The 22,182-nt window shown below is 53.5% G+C and overlaps 1 long non-coding RNA gene and 2 other non-coding genes across 9 annotated transcripts in view; all 3 read left to right on the forward strand.

Annotated features, from left to right (window-relative positions):
- The window catches only part of LOC144488470 (uncharacterized), a 30,304-nt gene extending 25,482 nt beyond the window's left edge, over window positions 1–4,822 (forward strand). For all 7 annotated transcript variants that reach the window (XR_013496586.1, XR_013496587.1, XR_013496584.1 and 4 more), the window contains 2 exons: window positions 1,084–1,147; window positions 3,794–4,822. This is a non-coding gene — a long non-coding RNA (uncharacterized LOC144488470). The remainder of the gene's footprint in view (window positions 1–1,083; window positions 1,148–3,793) is intronic.
- On the forward strand, window positions 132–269 carry LOC144488481 (small nucleolar RNA SNORA57). Its single transcript, XR_013496598.1, has one exon. It is a non-coding gene; the product is annotated as a small nucleolar RNA SNORA57 (small nucleolar RNA).
- On the forward strand, window positions 2,920–3,056 carry LOC144488480 (small nucleolar RNA SNORA57). The gene has a single exon (XR_013496597.1). It is a non-coding gene; the product is annotated as a small nucleolar RNA SNORA57 (small nucleolar RNA).
- Window positions 4,823–22,182: the final 17,360 nt, after the last annotated feature.

The raw sequence follows: 22,182 nt of genomic DNA on the forward strand, positions 1-22,182 counted from the left end.
TTACAGCATGGAAACGGGCCCTTCGGCCCAACTTGTCCATGCTGCCCTTTTTTAAACCCCAAAGCTAGACCCAGTTGCCTGCGTTTGGCCCATAATTTGGCCCTCATCGAGGTAAGGCTGTTGCCCCTCACCCTCCGGTTCTTGACACGCCAGGGTCAGCCCGTGGCCTGTGCGTGGGTATAAGAGAGGGAGAATAATCTCAGTGCTAAAGTCTTCGGTACCAGCGAGCTCCCCATCTTCTGGTTCTATCCTCATTGGCTGAGACACCGGGCTCCCGGGATCGCACTGTGCTCGGGGTTGCTCTGTTCGCCCTCCCTTCCCTGGGAAGATGAGGAATCCTGGCCAAGGTTCGGGAAGTGGGGTGGAGACGCTGGGATGAGGGGGTTCCTTCATTTACAGGGTGTGGGTGTCGCTGGCCGGGCCCAGTGTTTACCCCCCCATCCCTAATTACCCCCTTGAGAAGGTGGTGGGTGAGCCGCCATCTTGAACCCGCTGCAGTCCCTGTGTGGTGTAGGTACACCCACATTGCTGTTAGGGAGGGTGTTCCAGGATTGTGATTGGACAGTCAGTCAGTCCCCGTGTGGTGTGGGTACACCCACAGTGCTGTTAGGGAGGGGGTTCCAGGATTGTGATTGGACATCAGTCAGTCCCCGTGTGGTGTAGCTCCACCCACAGTGCTGTTAGGGAGGGAGTTCCAGGATTTTGACTCCAGCCACAGTGAAGGAACGGCCGATATATTTCCAAGTCGGGATGGTGAGTGGCTCGAAGGGGGGAACTTGCAGGTGGGGGTGTTCCCCATGTGTCTGCTGCCCCCCCCTTGTCCTTCTAGGTGGTAGAGGTGGTGGGTTTGGAAGGTGCTGTCGAAGGAGCCTTGGTGAGTCGCTGCAGTGCATCTTGTAGATGGTACACACTGCTGCCACTGTGCGTCGGTGGTGGAGGGAGTGAGTGTTTGTGGTTAGCGTGTCGATCGAGCGGGGCTGCTTTGAACAGTGATGGGGATCGATTGAAAAAAACTAACAGCTGCTTTGTGACACATCTGACGTTAAAGTTGGGGATTTTCAACCTTGAATTTTCTCTTTCCAGGTCTGTGCTGTGCCTGCTCGGGAAGGAAGGCGAAGCAGCTTTGGGTCTCTGGTGAAGACATGGGGTGAGAGAGAGGGGGGGAATGGAAGGATGTGTGGTGATGGGAGGGGAGGGGGAGGGGGGGAATGGAAGGATGTGCGGTGATGGGGGTGAGAAGGAGGGGGAATGGAAGGATGTGCGGGGATGGGGGTGAGAGGGAGGGGGGAATGGAAGGATGTGCGGTGATGGGGGTGAGAGGGAGGGGGGGGAATGGAAGGATGTGCGGTGATGGGGGTGAGAGGGAGGGGGGAATGGAAGGATGTGCGGTGATGGGGGTGAGAGGGAGGGGGGAATGGAAGGATGTGCGGTGATGGGGGTGAGAGGGAGGGGGGAATGGAAGGATGTGCGGTGATGGGGGTGAGAGGGAGGTGGGGGAATGGAAGGATGTGCGGTGATGGGGGTGAGGGGGAGGGGGGAATGGAAGGGTGTGTGGTGATGGGGGTGAGGGGGAGGGGGGGAATGGAAGGATGTGCGGGGATGGGGGTGGGAGGGGGGGAATGGAAGGATGTGCGGTGATGGGGGTGAGAGGGAGGGGGGAATGGAAGGATGTGCGGTGATGGGGGTGAGGGGGAGGGGGGAATGGAAGGATGTGCGGTGATGGGGGTGAGGGGGAGGGGGGAATGGAAGGATGTGCGGTGATGGGGGTGAGGGGGAGGGGGGGAATGAAAGGATGTGTGGTGATGGGGGTGAGGTGGGGGAATGGAAGGATGTGCGGTGATGGGGGTGAGGGGGAGGGGGGAATGGAAGGATGTGCGGTGAGGGGGGTGAGGGGGAGGGGGAATGGAAGGATGTGCAGTGATGGGGGTGAGGGCGGAGGGGGGAATGGAAGGATGTGCGGTGATGGGGGTGAGGGGGGAATGGAAGGATGTGCGGTGATGGGGGTGAGGGGGAGGGGGGAATGGAAGGATGTGCGGTGATGGGGGTGAGGGGGAGGGGGGAATGGAAGGATGTGCGGTGATGGGGGGGAGGGGGGGAATGGAAGGATGTGCGGTGATGGGGGTGAGGGGGAGGTGGGGGAAGACATGTCCCTGTGCCGTTCTGTAGACACTCGCTCAGGGAGTCACTGTCTGTGAATGGAGTGGGGAGGAGAGAGAGAGACGTCTGCTGAAGGGTTAACGCGTCTGCTGATTTATGTGGGGGGGACGGAGTATCTCTGGCTCTCTTGTAGGATTTTGTCTTAATGTGTCGTGAATTAAAGCATCATTTTACAAGCACATTGTCTCAACGCTTCTTGCAGAACTCAGCGCCCTCAGAGAATCGGTACAGAGACTCTTTGATTAACAGTGTAATGTTCTTGGGGGAAATAAAAAATCCATCTGGTTCACTAATGTCCCCCTTTAGGGAAGGAAATCTGCCGTCCTTACCCGGTCTGGCCTACCTGTGACTCCAGACCGTCCCCCCCACACAGAGCTCTGTGGTTGACTCTGAACTGCCCTCCCTCTGGAATGGGCCGAGTGAGATACTCAGTTCAAGGGGGCAATTAGGGATGGGGAATAAATGCTGGGACTTGCCCTGCGACGCCCCCCGAGACGCAATAATAATTCCCCGATTGTGCGAAGGTGTTGGGGTTTGATAGCACGGGCGTTCTGGAGCACCTCCTGAGGGGCAGGGTGGGTTTCGTGTCCAGGTCTGGGTGGGTCAGATTCTCAGGATCCCGTTACTCGTAGAGTCGGAGGTTTGCAGCATGGAAACAGGCCCTTCGGCCCAACTTGTCCATGCTGCCCTTTTTTTAACCACTGAAGCTAGTCCCAGTTGCCCGCATTTGGCCCTCATCGAGGTACGGCTGTTGCCCCTCACCCTCTGGTTCTTGACACGCCAGGGTCTGCCCGTGGCCTGTGCGTGGGTATAAGAGAGGGAGAATAATCTCATGCTAAAGTCTTCGGTACCAGCGAGCTCCCCATCTTCTGGTTCTATCCTCATTGGCTGAGACACCGGGCTCCTGGGATTGCACTGTGCTCGGGGTTGCTCTACCCGCCCTCCCTTCCCTGGGAAGATGAGGAATCCTGGCCAAGGTTCGGGAAGTGGGGTGGAGACGCTGGGATAAGGGGGTTCATTCATGGGGTGTGGGCCTGGCTGGCTGGGCCCAGTGTTTATCCCCTGTCCCTAATTACCCCCCTTGAGAAGGTGGTGGGTGAGCCACCATCTTGAACCCGCTGCAGTCCCCGTGTGGTGTAGGTACACCCACAGTGCTGTTAGGGAGGGAGTTCCAGCATTGTGATTGGACATCAGTCAGTCCCCGTGTGTGGTGTCGGTACATCCACAGTGCTGTTAGGGAGGGAGTTCCAGGATTTTGACCCCAGCCACAGTGAAGGAACAGTCGATATATTTCCAAGTCGGGATGGTGAGTGGCTCGGAGGGGGAACTTGCAGGTGGGGGTGTTCCCCATGTGTCTGCTGCCCCCCCCCTTGTCCTTCTAGGTGGTAGAGGTGGTGGGTTTGGAAGGTGCTGTCGAAGGAGCCTTGGTGAGTCGCTGCAGTGCATCTTGTAGATGGTACACACTGCTGCCACTGTGCGTCGGTGGTGGAGGGAGTGAGTGTTTGTGGTTAGCGTGTCGATCGAGCGGGGCTGCTTTGAACAGTGATGGGGATCGATTTTAAAAAACGAACAGCTGCTTTGTGACACATCTGAGGTTACAATTGGGGATTTTCAACCTTGAATTTTCTCTTTCCAGGTCTGTGCTGTGCCTGCTCGGGAAGGAAGGCGAAGCAGCTTTGGGTCTCTGGTGAAGACATGGGGTGAGAGAGAGGGGGGGAATGGAAGGATGTGCGGTGATGGGGATGAGAGGGAGGGGGGAATGGAAGGATGTGCGGTGATGGGGGTGAGGGTGAGGGGGGAATGGAAGGATGTGCGGTGATGGGGGTGAGGGGGAGGGGGGAATGGAAGGATGTGCGGTGATGGGGGTGAGGGGGATGGGGGAATGGAAGGATGTGCGTTGATGGTGCGAGAGAGGGGGGGAATGGAAGGATGTGCGGTGATGGGGGTGAGAGGGAGGGGGGTAATGGAAGGATGTGCGGTGATGGGGGTGAGAGGGAGGGGGGTAATGGAAGGATGTGCGGTGATGGGGGTGAGAGGGAGGTGGAAGAAGGCATGTCCCTGTGCCGTTCTGTAGACACTTGCTCAGGGCGTCACTGGATGAAGTGGGGAGGAGAGAGATGTCTGCTGAAGGGTTAACGCGTCAATCGTGTGAAGAGAGATTGAACAGTTTAGGCCGATACTCTCTGGAATTTAGAAGAATGAGGGGAGATCAGATCGAGGTCTACAAGATGATAAAAGGTCTGGATAAAGTAGACGTGGAGCGGATGCTTCCCCTTGTGGGACATTCTGGGGCGAGCGGTCTTAGGATCAGGGGCAGCAAATTTAAAACAGAGTTGGGGGAGAAACTACTTCCCCCAAAGGGTTGTGAATCTGTGGAATTCGCTGCCCCCCAAAGTGCGGTGGATGCTGGGACAGTGAGTACATTGAAGGAGGAGTTGGACAGATTTTTAATTGGGAATGGGGGTGAAGGGGAGAAAATGGGGATGAGGAGCATATCAGCCATGATCGAATGGCGGAGCGGACTCGATGGGCCGAACGGCCTCATTCTGCTCCTATATCTTATGAACCTATTATGCTGATTTGGGGTGTGGGGGGGAGGGAGTCTCTCTCTCTCTCTGTTGCAGGTTTTTCTCAATGTACCGTTAAATAAAACCTCATTTTACACACATGTTGCCCCGTAGCTTCTTGCAGCTGACTTGAGTTTTTATACAGCGTCCTCAGCTTTGATTCACAGCGTAATAATGTTCTTGAAAACTGAGACTTTACATTATTTACTTATCTGTCACAAGTAAGGCTTACATTAACACTGCACTGAAGTTACTGTGAAAATCCCCCAGTCGTCCACACTCCGGCGCCTGTTCGGGTTACACTGAGGGAGAATTTAGCACCCTAACCAGCACGTCTTTCAGAGTGGGGGAGGAAACCGGAGCCCCCGGAGGAAACCCAAGCAGACATGGGGGAGAATGTGCAGACTCCGCACAGACAGTGACCCAAGCCGGGAATCGAACCCGGATCCCTGGCGCTGTGAGGCAGCAGCGCTAACCCACTGTGACAAAGGCTGTACCAACAAGGAGTGAGGGATGTTCATGTGGGATGGGAGGGATAAATAGGTAATCCAAGTTTATTTATTAGTGTCACAAGTAGGCTTACATTAACACCGCAATGAAGTTACTGTGAAAATCCCCCAGTCACCACACTCAGGTGCCTGTTCGGGTACACTGATGGAGAATTTAGCATCTAACTGGTATGTCTTTCGGATTGTGGGAGGAAACCAGAGCACCTACTGTGCGTTTTCCCTGTAAGAGCTGGTGTCTAAACCAGAGTTTGTGGAGTTTCAGACCCGGATCCTGTGGCGCGATGCTCTCTGGGCGAGAGTCAGCGAGTGGGGTGGTTGTGACAGTGGATGGGTTGTTACTGCTCGGTTCACTCCTGTTTTTTGCCCCCCCCACCTCTCGAATAATACAATGATTTGTGTCTCCTCCATCTGGGTACCTGGGAGCAGAGCGAATCATTCCTGGGATGATGCCCTATCCCACAGTGTTCTTGGAGGCCGGAATTGCTGATGGTTTTGCACAGGATTTGTGTCCATGGCAGTGTTTTTAAGATGTCCCCTCACCCCCACGGCCGCTGGTCCACCAGCAGGGGACAGAGTCGGGGATTCTCGTGAGGCCTGCAGCCCCACAGTGCACCTCAAGTTAGTGACATAGCTCTTAAAAGCCTTGTTTTCCCAGATATTTAAACATTAGCAGACCCGTGGAGTAATCGCATGAAGTGGACGACATATCTGTTGCTGTTTTCAACAAACGTTCTGCAATCGCATCACTCTAATGGAACCAATGTTGAGGGATTGCTGTTAAATATACTTTGTGGAATGTGGTGGCCATTTTGTAGAGATGGTTTGAGTGTGGTGGCCATTTTGTGCCCATGGTTTGTGTGGTGGCCATTTTGTGCCCAAGGGGTGCAGAGATGGCTGGGCGTGCGATATGTTTTCTGCGCTTCTCCACCTGAGATTCCCTCGGTGTCGGCTGTTAAACCAAGTCCCGCAGTCCACTGTTCATTTATTGTCATAAGTAGACTTTCATTAACACTGCAATGAAGTCGCTGTGAAAATCCCCCTAGTGGCCACACTCTGGCACCTGTTCGGGTACACTGAGGGAGAATTTAGCATAGCCAATACACCCGAACCAGCACATCTTTTGGACTGGAATCCCTACAGTGCAGAAGGAGGCCATTGGCCCATTAAGCCTGCACCAACAACAATCCCAGCTTCGACAAAGGGTGGTCTGTACTCGAAACAACTCTTTTCTCTCCTTACAGATGCTGCTGGCCTTGCTGAGATTTTCCAGCATTTTCTTTTGGTTTCAGATTCCAGCATCTGCAGTATTTTGCTTTTAACAACAATCTCACCCAGGCCCTATCCCCATAACCCTATGTATTTACCCTGCTAGTCCCCCTGACACTAAGGGGGCAATTTAGAACATAGAACAGTACAGCACAGAACAGGCCCTTCGGCCCACGATGTTGTGCCGAGCTTTATCTGAAACCAAGATCAAGCTATCCCACTCCCTATCATCCTGGTGTGCTCCATGTGCCTATCCAATAACCGTTTAAATGTTCCTAAAGTGTCTGACTCCACTATCACTGCAGGCAGTCCATTCCACACCCCAACCACTCTCTGCGTAAAGAATCTACCTCTGATATCCTTCCTATATCTCCCACCATGAACCCTATAGTTATGCCCCCTTGAAATAGCTCCATCCACCCGAGGAAATAGTATTTGAACGTTCACTCTATCTATCCCCTTCATCATTTTATAAACCTCTATTAAGTCTCCCCTCAGCCTCCTCCGCTCCAGAGAGAACAGCCCGAGCTCCCTCAACCTTTTCTCATAAGACCTACCCTCCAAACCAGGCAGCATCCTGGTAAATCTCTGCACTCTTTCCAGCACTTCCACATCCTTATAGTGAGGTGACCAGAATTGCACACAATATTCCAAATGTGGTCTCACCAAGGTCCTGTACAGTTGCAGCATAACCTCACGGCTCTTAAACTCCAACCCCCTGTTAATAAAAGCTAACACACTATAGGCCTTCTTCACAGCTCTATCCACTTGAGTGGCAACCTTTAGAGATCTGTGGATATGGACCCCAAGATCTCTGTTCCTCCACAGTCTTCAGAACCCTACCTTTGACCCTGTAATCCACATTTAAATTAGTCCTACCAAAATGAATCACCCCACATTTATCAGGGTTAAACTCCATTTACCATTTTTCAGCCCAGCTCTGCATCCTATCTATGTCTCTTTGCAGCCTACAACAGCCCTCCACCTCATCCACTACTCCACCAATCTTGGTGTCATCAGCAAATTTACTGATCCACCCTTCAGCCCCCTCCTCTAAGTCATCAATAAAAATCACAAAGAGCAGAGGACCAAGCACTGATCCCTGTGGCACTCCGCTAGCAACCTGCCTCCAGTCCGAACATTTTCCATCTACCATTTAGCACAGCCAATCCACCTAACCTGCACATCTTTGGACACTAAGGGGCAATTTAGCATAGCCAATCCACCTAACCTGCACATCTTTGGACACTAAGGGACAATTTAGTATGGCCAATCCATCTAACCCGCACATCTTTGGACACTAAGGGGCAATTTAGCATAGCCAATCCACCTAACCTGCACATCTTTGGACACTAAGGGGGCAATTTAGCATAGCCAATCCATCTAACCCGCACATCTTTGGACACTAAGGGGCAATTTAGCATAGCCAATCCACCTAACCTGCACATCTTTGGACACTAAGGGGGCAATTTAGCATAGCCAATCCATCTAACCTGCACATCTTTGGACACTAAGGGGGCAATTTAGCATAGCCAATCCATCTAACCCGCACATCTTTGGATGCGAAGGGACAGGTAGATTGGCCGTGCCAAGTGTAGCCTGGGTCCCTCGGGATCCATCCACCGGACAAGGTCGACAACTCTGAGGTCCTGGAACTAATTCCATCGAGTGTAACTCATTGCTAAGACAATGGTGTCTGCGCTGGCTCAAGGATGTGGGATGGGAACGTGAGCATTGAGCCCTGCTCCGCCATCCCCACACGATCGCACCTGATCTTGGGTTTCAACTTCAGTTGCCCGCCTGCTCCCCATATCCCATAATTCCCCCTGAGGGACCAAAAATCCATCCCTCCCACAGCCTTCAATCTGTTCGGCGATGGAGAACCCACAATCCTCTGGCGGGGGAGAGAATTCCCTAAGATTCACAAATGTTTCAAATGACGACCCAGAACCTTAGTCTTTCTCAGAAGACTAAGGAAATTTGGCATGTCCACTACGACTCTCCAACTCTTACAGATGCACCATAGAAAGCATCCTTTCTGGTTGTATCACAGCTTGGTCTGGGATCCTGCTCTGCCCAAGACCGCAAGGAACTACAAAAGGTTGTGAATGTAGCCCAATCCATCACGCAAACCAGCCTCCCATCCATTGACTCTGTCTACACTTCCCGCTGCCTCGGGGAAAAGCAGCCGGCATAATCAACGCACCCCGGACATTCTCTCTTCCCCCTTCTTCCGTCGGGAAAAGGATACAAAAGTCTGAGGTCACGTACCGACCGACTCAAGAACAGCTTCTTCCCTGCGCCATCAGACTTTTGAATGGACCTACCTCGCATTAAGTTGATCTTTCTCTACACCCTAGCTGTGACTGTAACACTACATTCTGCACCCTCTCCTTTCCTTCTCTATGAACGGTATGCTTTGTAGAGCACGCAATAAACAATACTTTTCACTGTTTGCTAATACATGTGACAATAATAAATCAAATCAACACCTTCCGTACGGTGATCTGACCAGTGGGACATCTGTACTTCCGATACAATGACCCACCCTCCCCTCCTGACACAAGCGAGATATAAAGATGGCAGACACTGTAACAGCCAACCAGGGACATCCGTGACCCCTCAACATGGGAGGCTTTGCACTGGAGGAGGTTACAGAGATAGGGAGGGGTGTAGGGGCTGGAGGAGGTTACAGAGATAGGGAGGGGGGTGTAGGGGCTGGAGGAGGTTACAGAGATAGGGAGGGGGTGTAGGGGCTGGAGGAGGTTACAGAGATAGGGAGGGGGTGGTGGGGCTGGAGGAGGTTACAGAGATAGGGAGGGGGTGTAGGGGATGGAGGGGGTTACAGAGATAGGGAGGGGGTGTCGGGGCTGGAGGGGGTTACAGAGATAGGGAGGGGAATAGGGGCTGGAGGGGGTTACAGAGATAGGGAGGGGAGTAGGGGCTGGAGGGGGTTACAGAGATAGGGAGGTGGTGTAGGGGCTGGAGGAGGGTACTGAGATAGGGAGGGGGTGTCGGGGCTGGAGGAGGTTACAGAGATAGGGAGGGGTGTCGGGGCTGGAGGAGGTTACAGAGATAGGGAGGGGTGTCGGGGCTGGAGGAGGTTACAGAGATAGGGAGGGGTGTCGGGGCTGGAGGAGGTTACAGAGATAGGGAGGGGTGTAGGGGCTGGAGGAGGTTACAGAGATAGGGAGGGGGTGTAGGGGCTGGAGGAGGTTACAGAGATAGGGAGGGGGTGTAGGGGCTGGCGGAGGTTACAGAGATAGGGTTGTAGAGGGCTGGAGGAGTTTACAGAGATAGGGAGGGGTGTAGGAGCTGGAAGAGGTTACAGAGATAGGGAGGGGGTGTAGGGGCTGGCGGAGGTTACAGAGATAGGGTTGTAGAGGGCTGGAGGAGTTTACAGAGATAGGGAGGGGTGTAGGAGCTGGAAGAGGTTACAGAGATAGGGAGGGGTGTAGGGGCTGGAGGTGGTTACAGAGATAGGGAGGGGGTGTAGGGGCTGGAGGGGGTTACAGAGATAGGGAGGGGGTGTAGGGACTGGAGGGGGTTACAGAGATAGGGAGGGGGTGTAGGGACTGGAGGAGGTTACAGAGATAGGGAGGGATGTCGGGGTTGGAGGAGGTTACAGAGATAGGGAGGGGGTGTCGGGGCTGGAGGGGGTTACAGAGATAGGGAGGGGGTGTCGGGGCTGGAGGGGGTTACAGAGATAGGGAGGGGGTATAGGGGCTGGAGGAGGTTACAGAGATAGGGAGGGGGTGTAGGGGCTGGAGGAGGTTACAGAGATAGGGAGGGGTGTTGGGGCTGGAGGAGGTTACAGAGATAGGGAGGGGTGTTGGGGCTGGAGGGGGTTACAGAGATAGGGAGGGGGTGTCGGGGCTGGAGGGGGTTACAGAGATAGGGAGGGGGTGTAGGGGCTGGAGGAGGTTACAGAGATAGGGAGGGGGTGTAGGGGCTGGAGGAGGTTACAGAGATAGGGAGGGGGTGTAGGGGCTGGAGGAGGTTACAGAGATAGGGAGGGGTGTTGGGGCTGGAGGAGGTTACAGAGATAGGGAGGGGGGTGAAAAGGAGGGAGTTAAAATCGAGGATTCTCAGTATCTCTGACATCAGTTCAGAATAGAGAGAGGCCTTTCAGCCAGTCACGTCTGTGCTAGCTCTTTGAATGACCCATCCATTCAGTTTCCTCCCCCCACTTTCTCCGCCCTATCCCGGCAAATTCTCCCCTTTGGAAAGTTCCTGTTGACTCCACTTCCGCCGTCCTTTCGGGCAGCGCCTTCCAGATCACAACAACTCGCAAAAAATCATTCTCCTCATCTCTCCCCCCCCCCCCTCTGGTTCTTTTCCCGATTCCCTTCACTCTGTGTGTCCCCGCTCTGGTCACCCACCCTCCGGTCACTGGGGAAACACTTTCTCCTTATTCACTCTCTCCAAATCCTTCCCGATTCTGAACACCTCGATTTAATCTCCCCCCTCCCTGAACCTCCTCTGCTCCCAGGAGAACGATCCCAGCTTCTCCCAGTCTCTCCGCATTGACTGAAGTCTCTCTCATCCCTGGAACTGTTCTGGGAAATCTGGGTACCCTCTCCGAGACCCCGATGTCCTGTTCTGATCTCCCCCCACCGTCCTATCCTAAAAATCTCTGACCCTCTCCTCAGCCCTGTTGCTGTCAGACAGAGAGAGAGAATCTGGTGAACTGGTGCGGCAACAATAATCTCTCCCTCAATGTCAACAAAACGAAGGAGATTGTCATCGACTTCAGGAAGCGTAAAGGAGAACATGTCCCTGTCTACATCAACGGGGACGAAGTAGAAAGGGTCGAGAGCTTCAAGTTTTTAGGTGTCCAGATCACCAACAACCTGTCCTGGTCCCCCCCACGCCGACACTATAGTTAAGAAAGCCACCAACGCCTCTACTTTCTCAAGAAGACTAAGGAAATTCGGCATGTCAGCTATGACTCTCACCAACGTTTACAGATGCACCATAGAAAGTATTCTTTCTGGTTGTATCACAGCTTGGTATGGGGCTCCTGCTCTGCCCAAGACCACAAGAAACTACAAAGGGTCGTGAATGTAGCCCAATCCCATCACGCAAACCCATCCATTGACTCTGTCTAGACTTCCCGCTGCCTCGGGGAAAAGCAGCAGCATAATCAAGGACCCCCACACACCCCGGACATTCTCTCTTCCACCTTCTTCCATTAGGAAAAAGATACAAAAGTCTGAGGTCACGGACCAACTGACTCAAGAACAGCTTCTTCCCTGCTGCTGTCAGACTTTTGAATGGACCTACCTCGCATTAAGTTGATCTTTCTCTACACCCTAGCTATGACTGTAACACTACATTCTGCACCCTCTCCTTTCCTTCTCCCCTCTGTACTCTATGAACAGTATGCTTTGTCTGTATAGTGCGCAAGAAACAATACTTTTCACTGTATACCAGTACATGTGACAATAATAAATCAAATCAATTCTTTCACCACCCCCCCTCCCCTGGTAGCAACCCTACCCCAATGTGGCTGGAGACTGGTGTCCACACACCCGCACTTACTGGCAGGGGCCACTGGATGGCGGCCACGCTCCATGGGAGAGCTGGTCTGGGATCACACCCAGTGCTGCCTCTCTGACTGTGAGCCAGTGTGTGTGTAAAGCTAAGTCCCCTTAAAGGGGCCTCCCGCTGTCTGGGCAGATCCCTATTCAACTGCTGGTGGCTTCGCTGGAGGACCAGCGTGAGAAGGGGGCGTCCTGAATAGGGGAGTCCTGACACAGCATGTGAACCACGAGCTACACCCAGCGTTCATCATCCGTCCCGAATTGCCCCCCTTGAGAAGGTGGTGGGTGAGCCGCCATCTTGAACCTGCTGCAGTCCCCCGTGTGTGGTGTAGGTACACCCACCATGCTGTTAGAGAGGGAGTTCCAGGATTGTGATTGGACATCAGTCAGTCCCCCGTGTGTGGTCCTAAGGCATTCTATTCATACGTTAGGAACAAAAGAGTTGTCAGGGAGAAAATCAGACCTCTCAGGGACAAAGGAGGGGAATTATGCTAAGAACCCAAGGGAATAGGGGAGATTCTAAATGAATACTTTGCATCGGTATTCACGAAGGAGAGGGACGTGTTAACCGGGAGTGTCTCGGAGGGGAGTGTTGACCCGTTAGAGAAAATCTCCATTACAAGGGAGGAAGTGTTAGGTTTTTTAGGGAACATTAAAACTGACAAAGCCCCAGGGCCTGATGGCATCTATCCTCGACTGCTCAGGGAGACGAGAGATGAAATTGCTGGGCCTCTGACGGAAATCTTTGTCGCTTCTTTGGACACGGGTGAGGTCCCTGAGGATTGGAGGATAGCGAATGTGGTCCCGTTGTTTAAGAAGGGTAGCAGCGATAACCCAGGAAATTATAGGCCGGTGAGCTTGACGTCCGTGGTAGGGAAGTTGTTGGAGAGGATTCTTAGAGACAGGATGTATGTGCATTTAGAACGGAACAATCTCATTAGTGACAGACAGCATGGTTTTGTAAGAGGGAGGTCGTGCCTTACAAATTTGGTGGAGTATTTTGAGGAAGTGACAAAAACGGTTGATGAAGGAAGGGCCGTGGATGTCGTCTATATGGATTTCAGTAAGGCATTTGACAAAGTCCCACATGGCAGGTTGGTTAAGAAGGTTAAGGCTCATGGGATACAAGGAGAAGTGGCTCGATGGGTGGAGAACTGGCTTGGCCATAGGAGACAGAGGGTAGTGGTCGAAGGGTCTTTTTCCGGCTGGAGGTCTGTGACCAGTGGTGTTCCGTAGGGCTCTGTACTGGGACCTCTGCTATTTGTGATATATATAAATGATTTGGAAGAAGGTGTAACTGGTGTAATCAGCAAGTTTGCGGATGACACGAAGATGGCTGGACTTGCGGATAACGAAGAGCATTGTCGGGCAATACAGCAGGATATAGATAGGCTGGAAAATTGGGCGAGAGGTGGCAGATGGAGTTTAATCCGGATAAATGCGAAGTGATGCATTTTGGAAGAAATAATGTAGGGAGGAGTTATACAATAAATGGCAGAGTCATCAGGAGTATACAAACACAGAGGGACCCAGGTGTGCAAGTCCACAAATCCTTGAAGGTGGCAACACAGGTGGAGAAGGTGGTGAAGAAGGCATATGGTCTGCTTGCTTTTATAGGACGGGGTATAGAGTATAAAAGCTGGAGTCTGATGATGCAGCTGTATAGAACGCTGGTTAGGCCACATTTGGAGTACTGCGTCCAGTTCTGGTCGCCGCACTACCAGAAGGACGTGGAGGCGTTAGAGAGAGTGCAGAGAAGGTTTACCAGGATGTTGCCTGGTATGGAGGGTCTTAGCTATGAGGAGAGATTGGGTAAACTGGGCTTGTTCTCCCTGGAAAGACGGAGGATGAGGGGAGATCTAATAGAGGTGTACAAGATTATGAAGGGTATAGATAGGGTGAACAGTGGGAAGCTTTTTCCCAGGTCGGAGGTGACGATCACGAGGGGTCACGGGCTCAAGGTGAGAGGGGCGAAGTATAACTCAGATATCAGAGGGACGTTTTTTACACAGAGGGTGGTGGGGGCCTGGAATGCGCTGCCAAGTAGGGTGGTGGAGGCAGGCACGCTGACATCGTTTAAGACTTACCTGGATAGTCGCATGAGCAGCCTGGGAATGGAGGGATACAAACGATTGGTCTAGTTGGACCAAGGAGCGGCACAGGCTTGGAGGGCCGAAGGGCCTGTTTCCTGTGCTGTACTGTTCTTTGTTCTTTGTTCTTTGGTGTAGGTACATCCACAGTGCTGTTAGGGAGGGAGTTCCAGGACTGTGATTGGACATCAGTCAGCCCCTCCCGCACCCCCAACTCACGGACCAACTCAGGATCCCACCGGCTAATCGACTATGGGGGGCATCACCCGGTGCCCAGGTTCTGGCTCCCCCAGCGCGAGGGGGGAGAGGTTTTGGTGGAGGGGCAGGAGAATTCCTTGCCTGTCCTCTATCTCCAGCATCCCCCCCCCCCCCCCCCGAAACCCACTTCCCATCCAAGGGGCACTGAGGCCAATTGTACCCCCCTGCCCACTCCGCCTCTCAGGGTAAGGTTGTGGGTTGGAGGATTGCCACCCTCTCTCTAACCGGGCACAGATATTTGGGTGGGTTCCTGGGCTCCCACCTTTCCCCTCCGGAGAGAGTGGGGGCACATTCCGACTCTCCGCTACCCGCTGTCCTGTGCCCGGGGCTGGTAGCGGCATGAGGGGGCGGGGTGGGGGGGGGGGGGGGGCGGCGGTGGGGTTCTGCCTCACTATCGCCCCAGGGAGGAGGAAGAAGGAACTACATCAAACATCCCTCAGCAACCCGAAACCCTCCCCACTCACTCCCCACCTTTCAGTGTTTGAGTGTTCCCATCTCTCTCTCTCTCTCTTTCTCTGTCTCTCTGTCCCTCTCTCTCTGTCTCTCTGTCCTTCTCTCTCTGTCTCTCTGTCCCTCTCTCTCTCTGCCTCTCTGTCTCTCTCTGTCTGTCTCTCTGTCCCTCTCTCTGTCTCTCTGTCCCTCTCTCTGTCTCTCTCTCTCTGTCTCTCTGTCTCTGTCCCTCTGTCTCTCTGTCCCTCTCTCTGTCTTTCTGTCCCTCTCTCTGTCTCTCTCTCTCTGTCTCTCTCTCTGTCTCTGTCTCTCTCTCTGTCTCTCTGTCTCTGTCTCTCTCTCTGCCTCTCTCTCTGTCTCTCTCTCTGTCTCTCTCTCTCTCTGTCTCTCTCTCTCTCTGTCTCCGTCTCTCTGTCTCTCTCTGTCTCTCTCTCTCTGTCTCTCTCTCTCTGTCCCTCTCTCTCTCTGTCTCTCTGCCCCCTCTCTGTCCCTCTCTCTGTCTCTCTCTCTCTTTGTCTCTCTCTCTCTGTCTCTCTCTCTCTGTCCCTCTCTCTCTGTCTCTCTCTCTCTGTCTCTCTCTCTCTGTCTCTCTCTCTCTGTCTCTCTCTCTGTCTCTGTCTCTCTCTCTCTGTCACCCTCTCTCTCTCTGTCTCTCTCTCTCTCTCTCTGTGTCTCTCTCTCTGTCTCTGTCTCTCTCTCTCTCTCTGTCTCTGTCTCTCTCTCTCTGTCTCTCTCTCTCTCTCTGTCTCTCTCTGTCTCTGTCTCTCTCTCTCTCTCTCTCTGTCTCTCTCTCTCTCTCTCCCTCTCTCTATCTGACTCTCCCGTGCGCTGTTGTGAGGCTTCACACGTTTGGTAGGCGGGAATGTTCTGGAAGTTGGCCCTGGTCTGAGGAGGCTGCACGTGTAGAGATGTCGCCGAGAGAGTCCGGGGTCGTGAGTTGGCTCTCATTCCAATATGGCCGCCTGGCCGCTCTTGCCAGGGCCAGATGGATGCTGGGACATTGCAGCTCTTGATGCCAAACGCAACGTCCCTTCTGAGGACCAATGGAAAGTGGCGGCCAGAGCAGCATCGCACCACGGCTCACTCTGGCAAAGAGTCCTGGAGAGGGGGCGGAGGGAGATTTACCCAGAATGGAACTTGGGGGGACTAATGTGATCAATCTTTCGAAGGGCCAGCACACACACACTGGGCTGAATGGCCTCCTGTGTTTCAAAATGGCCGACCAGTGGCCAGGAGCATGATGGGATAATCTTGGCAAAGCAACTCCCTCGAGAAAACCCTGAGGTAACATTTCATCTCCCCACTGTCAATAAAATGATTTTAATAAAATTATATTCACACCAAATAATGAGAGAAGGAATTATTATTGATCTGACACAGATATCGAAAATCTGCAGCACACAAGAGATTCATTATTTTATTCTGAGTGATGTGAGTGAAGGCATGGAGACAGTGTTGAGAGAGCTTTACTCTGTGATGCGCGTCAATGAGCACATGGAACCAAGGCTTTAGTATTGAAGGCTTTAATACAGTAACAATGAAACTACTAACACGAATACACCAGTTCAGACTGAAGGGGTCCTGCCGGAGCAGGGGGTCTTATACCCTGCCACCGGAGGCGGGACCCCACTGGAATGTGCCATGATAACACTTATAACAGGTAAACACCCTAACCCAACAACATAGTACAACCCCCACAGTAACAACACCCTAGCCCAACAGTAACATAATAACAACCCCCAGTGGTGAACCAACGATGGTTCACCACATTCACCCCTCCTTTAGGAACAAAAGGTGGCGGGGTGGATGAAAACAGACAATAACAAAAAAAAATAACAGGATTCACAAGTCCAGACGGTCTGGAGGACCGCACCGACGCTGCGATCTCCTCAACACCGGTTGCGAAACCGGAGCAGGTGCTTGCGGTGGCTCTCTCAAAGTAACATCTGGCTGTCCCCTCAAGGACTCCCGGGCCGGCCGGCCCTGGTGAGGCGATGGTGCAGGGGATCCTGGAACGTTTGGTGGTAGTGGTGGTGGTGATGATGATGGTGGCGCCGATCTCCGAGTCTCAGGCAAGCTGTACATGGGAGTAAAAGTGTTATGCACTGGTCCCGGTGCTGACCGCGCCACGTCTGGGGAAGTAATGAGGAGTAGTGGATTTGTGACTGGGGGAATAGGAGCGACAGGGGTTGCTACGTCCCCTGCGGGCGCCAGGTCTCTAATGGAGACAGTGTCCTCTCGCCCGTCAGGATATGCCACATAGGCATACTGAGGGTTGGCGTGGAGGAGTTGGACCGGTTCGACCAAGGGGTCGGACTTGCGAGCCCTCACATGGCGCCGCAGAAGGACGGGTCCTGGGTACGTCAACCAGGCTGGCAATGAGGTCCCCGAGGACGACTTCCGAGGGAATGAGAACATCCTCTCGTGGGGAGTAGCATTGGTTGCCGTACACAGGAGGGAGCGGATAGCATGGAGCGCATTTGGAAGGACCTCCTGCCAACGGGAGACTGGAAGGCCCCTGGATTTCAGTGCCAGTAGGACAGCCTTCCAGACTGTAGCATTCTCCCTTTCCACCTGTCCGTTACCCCTAGGGTTGTAGCTCGTGGTTCTACTAGAGGCAATCCCGAATGAGAGCAGGAATTGCCTCAAGTCGTTGCTCATGAACGACGAGCCCCTGTCGCTATGAATGTAGCAGGGGGACCCGAACAGGGTAAAAAGTTCACTGAAAACCTTGATGACGGTGGCAGTTGACGTGTCCGCACAGGGGAAAACAAACGGAAACCGGGAATATTCGTCTATTATATTGAGAAAATAGACATTCCGGTCCGTTGAGGGAAGGGGGCCCTTAAAATCCACACTCAGCCTCTCAAAAGGGCGAGTGGCCTTGACCAAATGTGCCCGGTCTGGTCGATAAAAGTGTGGTTTGCATTCTGCGCAAATCCGACAGCTTCTAGTAACTGACCTGACATCCTCCACCGAGTAGGGCAGGTTGCGGGCTTTGATGAAGTGGTAGAGTCTGGTGACTCCAGGATGACACAGATCATTGTGGAGAGCCTTCAAGCGGTCCTCCTGCATGATGGCGAATGTTCCGCGCGAGAGGGCGTCCGAGGGCTCATTGAGCTTCCCTGGACGATACATAATATCGTAATTATAGGTGGAGAGCTCAATTCTCCACCGCAAGATCTTATCGTTCTTGATCTTGCCCCTCTGCGTGTTACTGAACATAAACGCCACGGATCGTTGATCCGTGATCAGGGTGAACCGCTTACCTGCCAGGTAATGGCGCCAGTGTCTGACTGCCTCCACAATGGCCTGAGCCTCCTTTTCCACCGCTGAGTGCCGAATCTCTGGGCCTTGAAGGGTGCGGGAAAAAAACGCGACGGGCCTGCCTGCCTGGTTTAGTGTGGCGGCTAGGGCGAAGTCAGATGCATCACTCTCCACCTGGAAAGGGATGGATTCATCCACCGCGTGCATCGTGGCTTTCGAGATGTCGCTTTTCAAAACCTTGAAGGCCAATTGGGCCTCCGGCGTAAGTGGGAAGGTCGTGGACTTAATGAGCGGACGAGCTTTGTCCGCGTAGTTGGGGACCCACTGTGCATAATACGAAAAGAACCCGAGGCATCTCCTCAGTGCTTTCGTGCTAGCGGGCAAGGGAAGTTCAGTGAGTGGGCGCATACGGTCTGGATCAGGGCCAATGACCCCGTTTTCCACCACGTATCCGAGGATGGCTAACTTACGCGTACGGAATACGCACTTCTCCCTGTTATAGGTCAGATTCAGGCGAGATGCAGTGCGCAGAAAATGTTGGAGATTCGTGTCGTGGTCCTGCTGGTCATGGCCGCAGATGGTGACGTTATCCAGGTACGGGAAGGTAGCCCGCAACCCGTTCTGGTCCACCATTCGGTCCATAGCACGCTGGAAGACCGAGACCCCATTGGTGACACCAAATGGAACCCTGAGGAATTGGTATAGACGACCATCCGCCTCAAAGGCCGTATATTGTCGGTCCTCTGGGCGGATGGGGAGTTGATGGTAGGCTGACTTAAGGTCTATGGTAGAAAACACTCGGTACTGCGCAATCTGATTGACCATATCAGAAATGCGCGGGAGAGGATACGCATCCAGCTGCGTGTATCTATTAATGGTCTGACTATAGTCGATGACCATCCGAGGTTTGTTTCCGCTTTTGACTACCACGACCTGCGCTCTCCACGGACTAGCACTGGCCTGTATGATCCCTTCCTTGAGGAGCCGCTGAACCTCAGATCTAATAAAGATCCGGTCCTCAGCGCTGTAACGCCTACTTTTAGTAGCGATGGGCTTGCAGCCAGGTACCAGATTTTTAAAAAGGGATGGTGTCGTGATCTTCAGGGTGGATAGATTGCACGCGGGGCGCTTTGGGCAATTTGGAGGCTGCGGCTGGTTCCCTACTGCCAGTGAAGGGAGTGGCCCACCGTACTGTAGGATCACACTCTTCATGTGGACCATAAAGTTTAGTCCGAGGAGAATTGGCGCGCAAAGGTGAGGTAGCACAAGGAGCCTGTATTGCTCGTAAACTGTGCCCTGTACCTCAAGAGTTACCATACATCGTCCTTGGATCGGTACAGACCGGGACTGTGATGCCATGGAAATTGTCTGTTTGGCAGGGAGAACCCGGAGTCCACACCTTTTAGCAGTTTCAGGGTGTATGAAACTTTCGGTGCTCCCACTGTCAAACAGACAATTCACAGTTCTGCCACTAACCTTTACCTCCATCATGGAATGTTCCAGTCTGTAATGCCTGGTCTGATCCAGAGAGATCGACGCCACCGTTGGCCCCTGGGCGTCACTGCATGCTGCCGATGTGGATGCTGAGGACCCCTGCTGGTCGCTCCTAGTCGTCGTGGACCATGATGGCCGCCCCCATGAATCGCACGTGGGCGAGGGCGCCAAGCGCAGCGACTCCTGGTGGTCTTCCTCCTCCTCTGTTTGCCACGATGGCGCCGTCCTGAGATCGCACGTGGTCGGACCTCGTGGGTACTGCGGCGCCGAAAGAGATGGTCTCCGTTCTGGAGGGTTACAAGCTGCACTGCCGTTTTTAGGTTTGGACCTGCAGACTTTGCCGTAGTGGCCTTTTTTACCGCACTGGCTGCAGATTGCCGTTCTTGCCGGACACTGTTGCCGTGGATGCTTGGCCCCTCCACAAAAATAGCATCGCTGGCCACCTGGAGCTGCCGCCGTCGTCGAATCGATCTGGGAGCGCGGGTTCGCGGGGCGAGGAGGGAGCAGAGCTTGCTCCAACCACGTTGACTGCACGTGGTCCTCGGGGTACAGCGCCAAGCTCTTCGACGCCGCCTCCAACCTCACGGCCATCCCCATTGCCTGGGTCAAGTTGAGTTTCCCCTTTTCTAGTAACTTAAGCCTGATGTACGAGGACCCTACCCCTGCTACGAACGCGTCTCGGGCGAGGTCGTACATGTACTGCTCGGCGGAGACGTCCTTACAGTCACAACCCCTGGCAAGCTGCAGGAGCTCATTGGCGTAATCCTCTATGGTTTCGCCCGACTGCCGACGTCGTGTAGCGAGGAGGTAACGAGCATGTATCTCGTTGGGTGGCGTAATGTACCTATTCTTTAGGAGCTCGACGGCACCCTGGTAAGTGGGAGCTGCACGAATGGCTAGGTAAATCGTGTCGCTTACCCTCGCGTGGAGGACCTGGAGTCTATCACTGTCCGTAGTGATAGCTACCGAGGCTGCCAGGTAGTCCTCGAAGCACTTCCACCAATGGTCGAATGTGTTAGCTGCACCGACCGCACGTGGGTCCAGTGTCAGACGATCCGGTTTTAGGATCTGTTCCATACTCTCTGTTTACTGTATTAAATTGATGCGCGTCAATGAGCACCTGGAATCAAGGCTTTAGTATTGAAGGCTTTAATACAGTAACAATGAAACTACTAACACGAATACACCAGTTCAGACTGAAGGGGTCCTGCCGGAGCAGGGGGTCTTATACCCTGCCACCGGAGGCGGGACCCCACTGGAATGTGCCATGATAACACTTATAACAGGTAAACACCCTAACCCAACAACATAGTACAACCCCCACAGTAACAACACCCTAGCCCAACAGTAACATAATAACAACCCCCAGTGGTGAACCAACGATGGTTCACCACACTCTGTATCTAACCCCGTGCTGTCCCTGTCCTGGGAGTGTTTGATGGGGACAGTGTAGAGGGAGCTTTACTCTGTATCTAACCCCGTGCTGTCCCTGTCCTGGGAGTGTTTGATGGGGTCAGTGTAGAGGGAGCTTTACTCTGTATCTAACCCCGTGCTGTCCCTGTCCTGGGAGTGTTTGATGGGGTCAGTGTAGAGGGAGCTTTACTCTGTATCTAACCCCGCGCTGTACCTGTCCTGGGAGTGTTTGATGGGGGACAGTGTAGAAGGAGCTTTACCCTGTATCTAACCCCGTGCTGTCCCTGTCCTGGGAGTGTTTGATGGGGACAGTGTAGAGGGAGCTTTACCCTGTATCTAACCCCGTGGTGTACCTGTTCTGGGAGTGTTTGATGGGGGACAGTGTAGAGGGAGCTATGCTCTGTATCTAACCCTGTGCTGTACCTGTCCTGGGAGTGTTTGATGGGGACAGTGTAGAGGGAGCTTTACTCTGTATCTAACCCTGTGCTGTACGTGTCCTGGGAGTGTTTGATGGCGGACAGTGTAGTGGGAGCTTTACTCTGTATCTAGCCCCGTGCTGTACCTGTCCTGGGAGTGTTTGATGGGGACAGTGCAGAGGGAACTTTACTCTGTCTCTAACCCCGTGCTGTACCTGTCCTGGGAGTGTTTGCTGGGGACAGTGTAGAGGGAGCTTTACTCTGAATCTAACCCCGTGCTATACCTGTCCTGGGTGTTTGATGGGGACAGTGTAGAGGGAGCTTTACTCTGTATCTAACCCCATGCTGTACCTGTCCTGGGAGTGTTTGATGGGGGAACAGTGTAGAGGGAACTTTACTCTGTATCTAACCCCGTGCCGTACCTGTCCTGGGAGTGTCTGATGGGGGAACAGTGTAGAGGGAGCTTTACTCTGTATCTAACCCCGTGCTGTACCTGTCCTGGGAGTGTTTGATGGGGGACAGTGTAGAGGGAGCTTTACTCTGTATCTCACCCCGTGCTGTACCTGTCCTGGGAATGTTTGATGGGGGACAGTGTAGAGGGAGCTTTACTCTGTATCTAACCCCGTGCTGTACCTGTCCTGGGAGTGTTTGATGGGGGACAGTGTAGAGGGAGCTTTACTCTGTATCTAACCCCGTGCTGTACCTGTCCTGGGAGTGTTTGATGGGGGACAGTGTAGAGGGAGCTTTAC

Source organism: Mustelus asterias, unplaced genomic scaffold (assembly GCF_964213995.1).
Source record: "Mustelus asterias unplaced genomic scaffold, sMusAst1.hap1.1 HAP1_SCAFFOLD_1600, whole genome shotgun sequence".
NCBI lineage: Eukaryota > Metazoa > Chordata > Chondrichthyes > Carcharhiniformes > Triakidae > Mustelus > Mustelus asterias.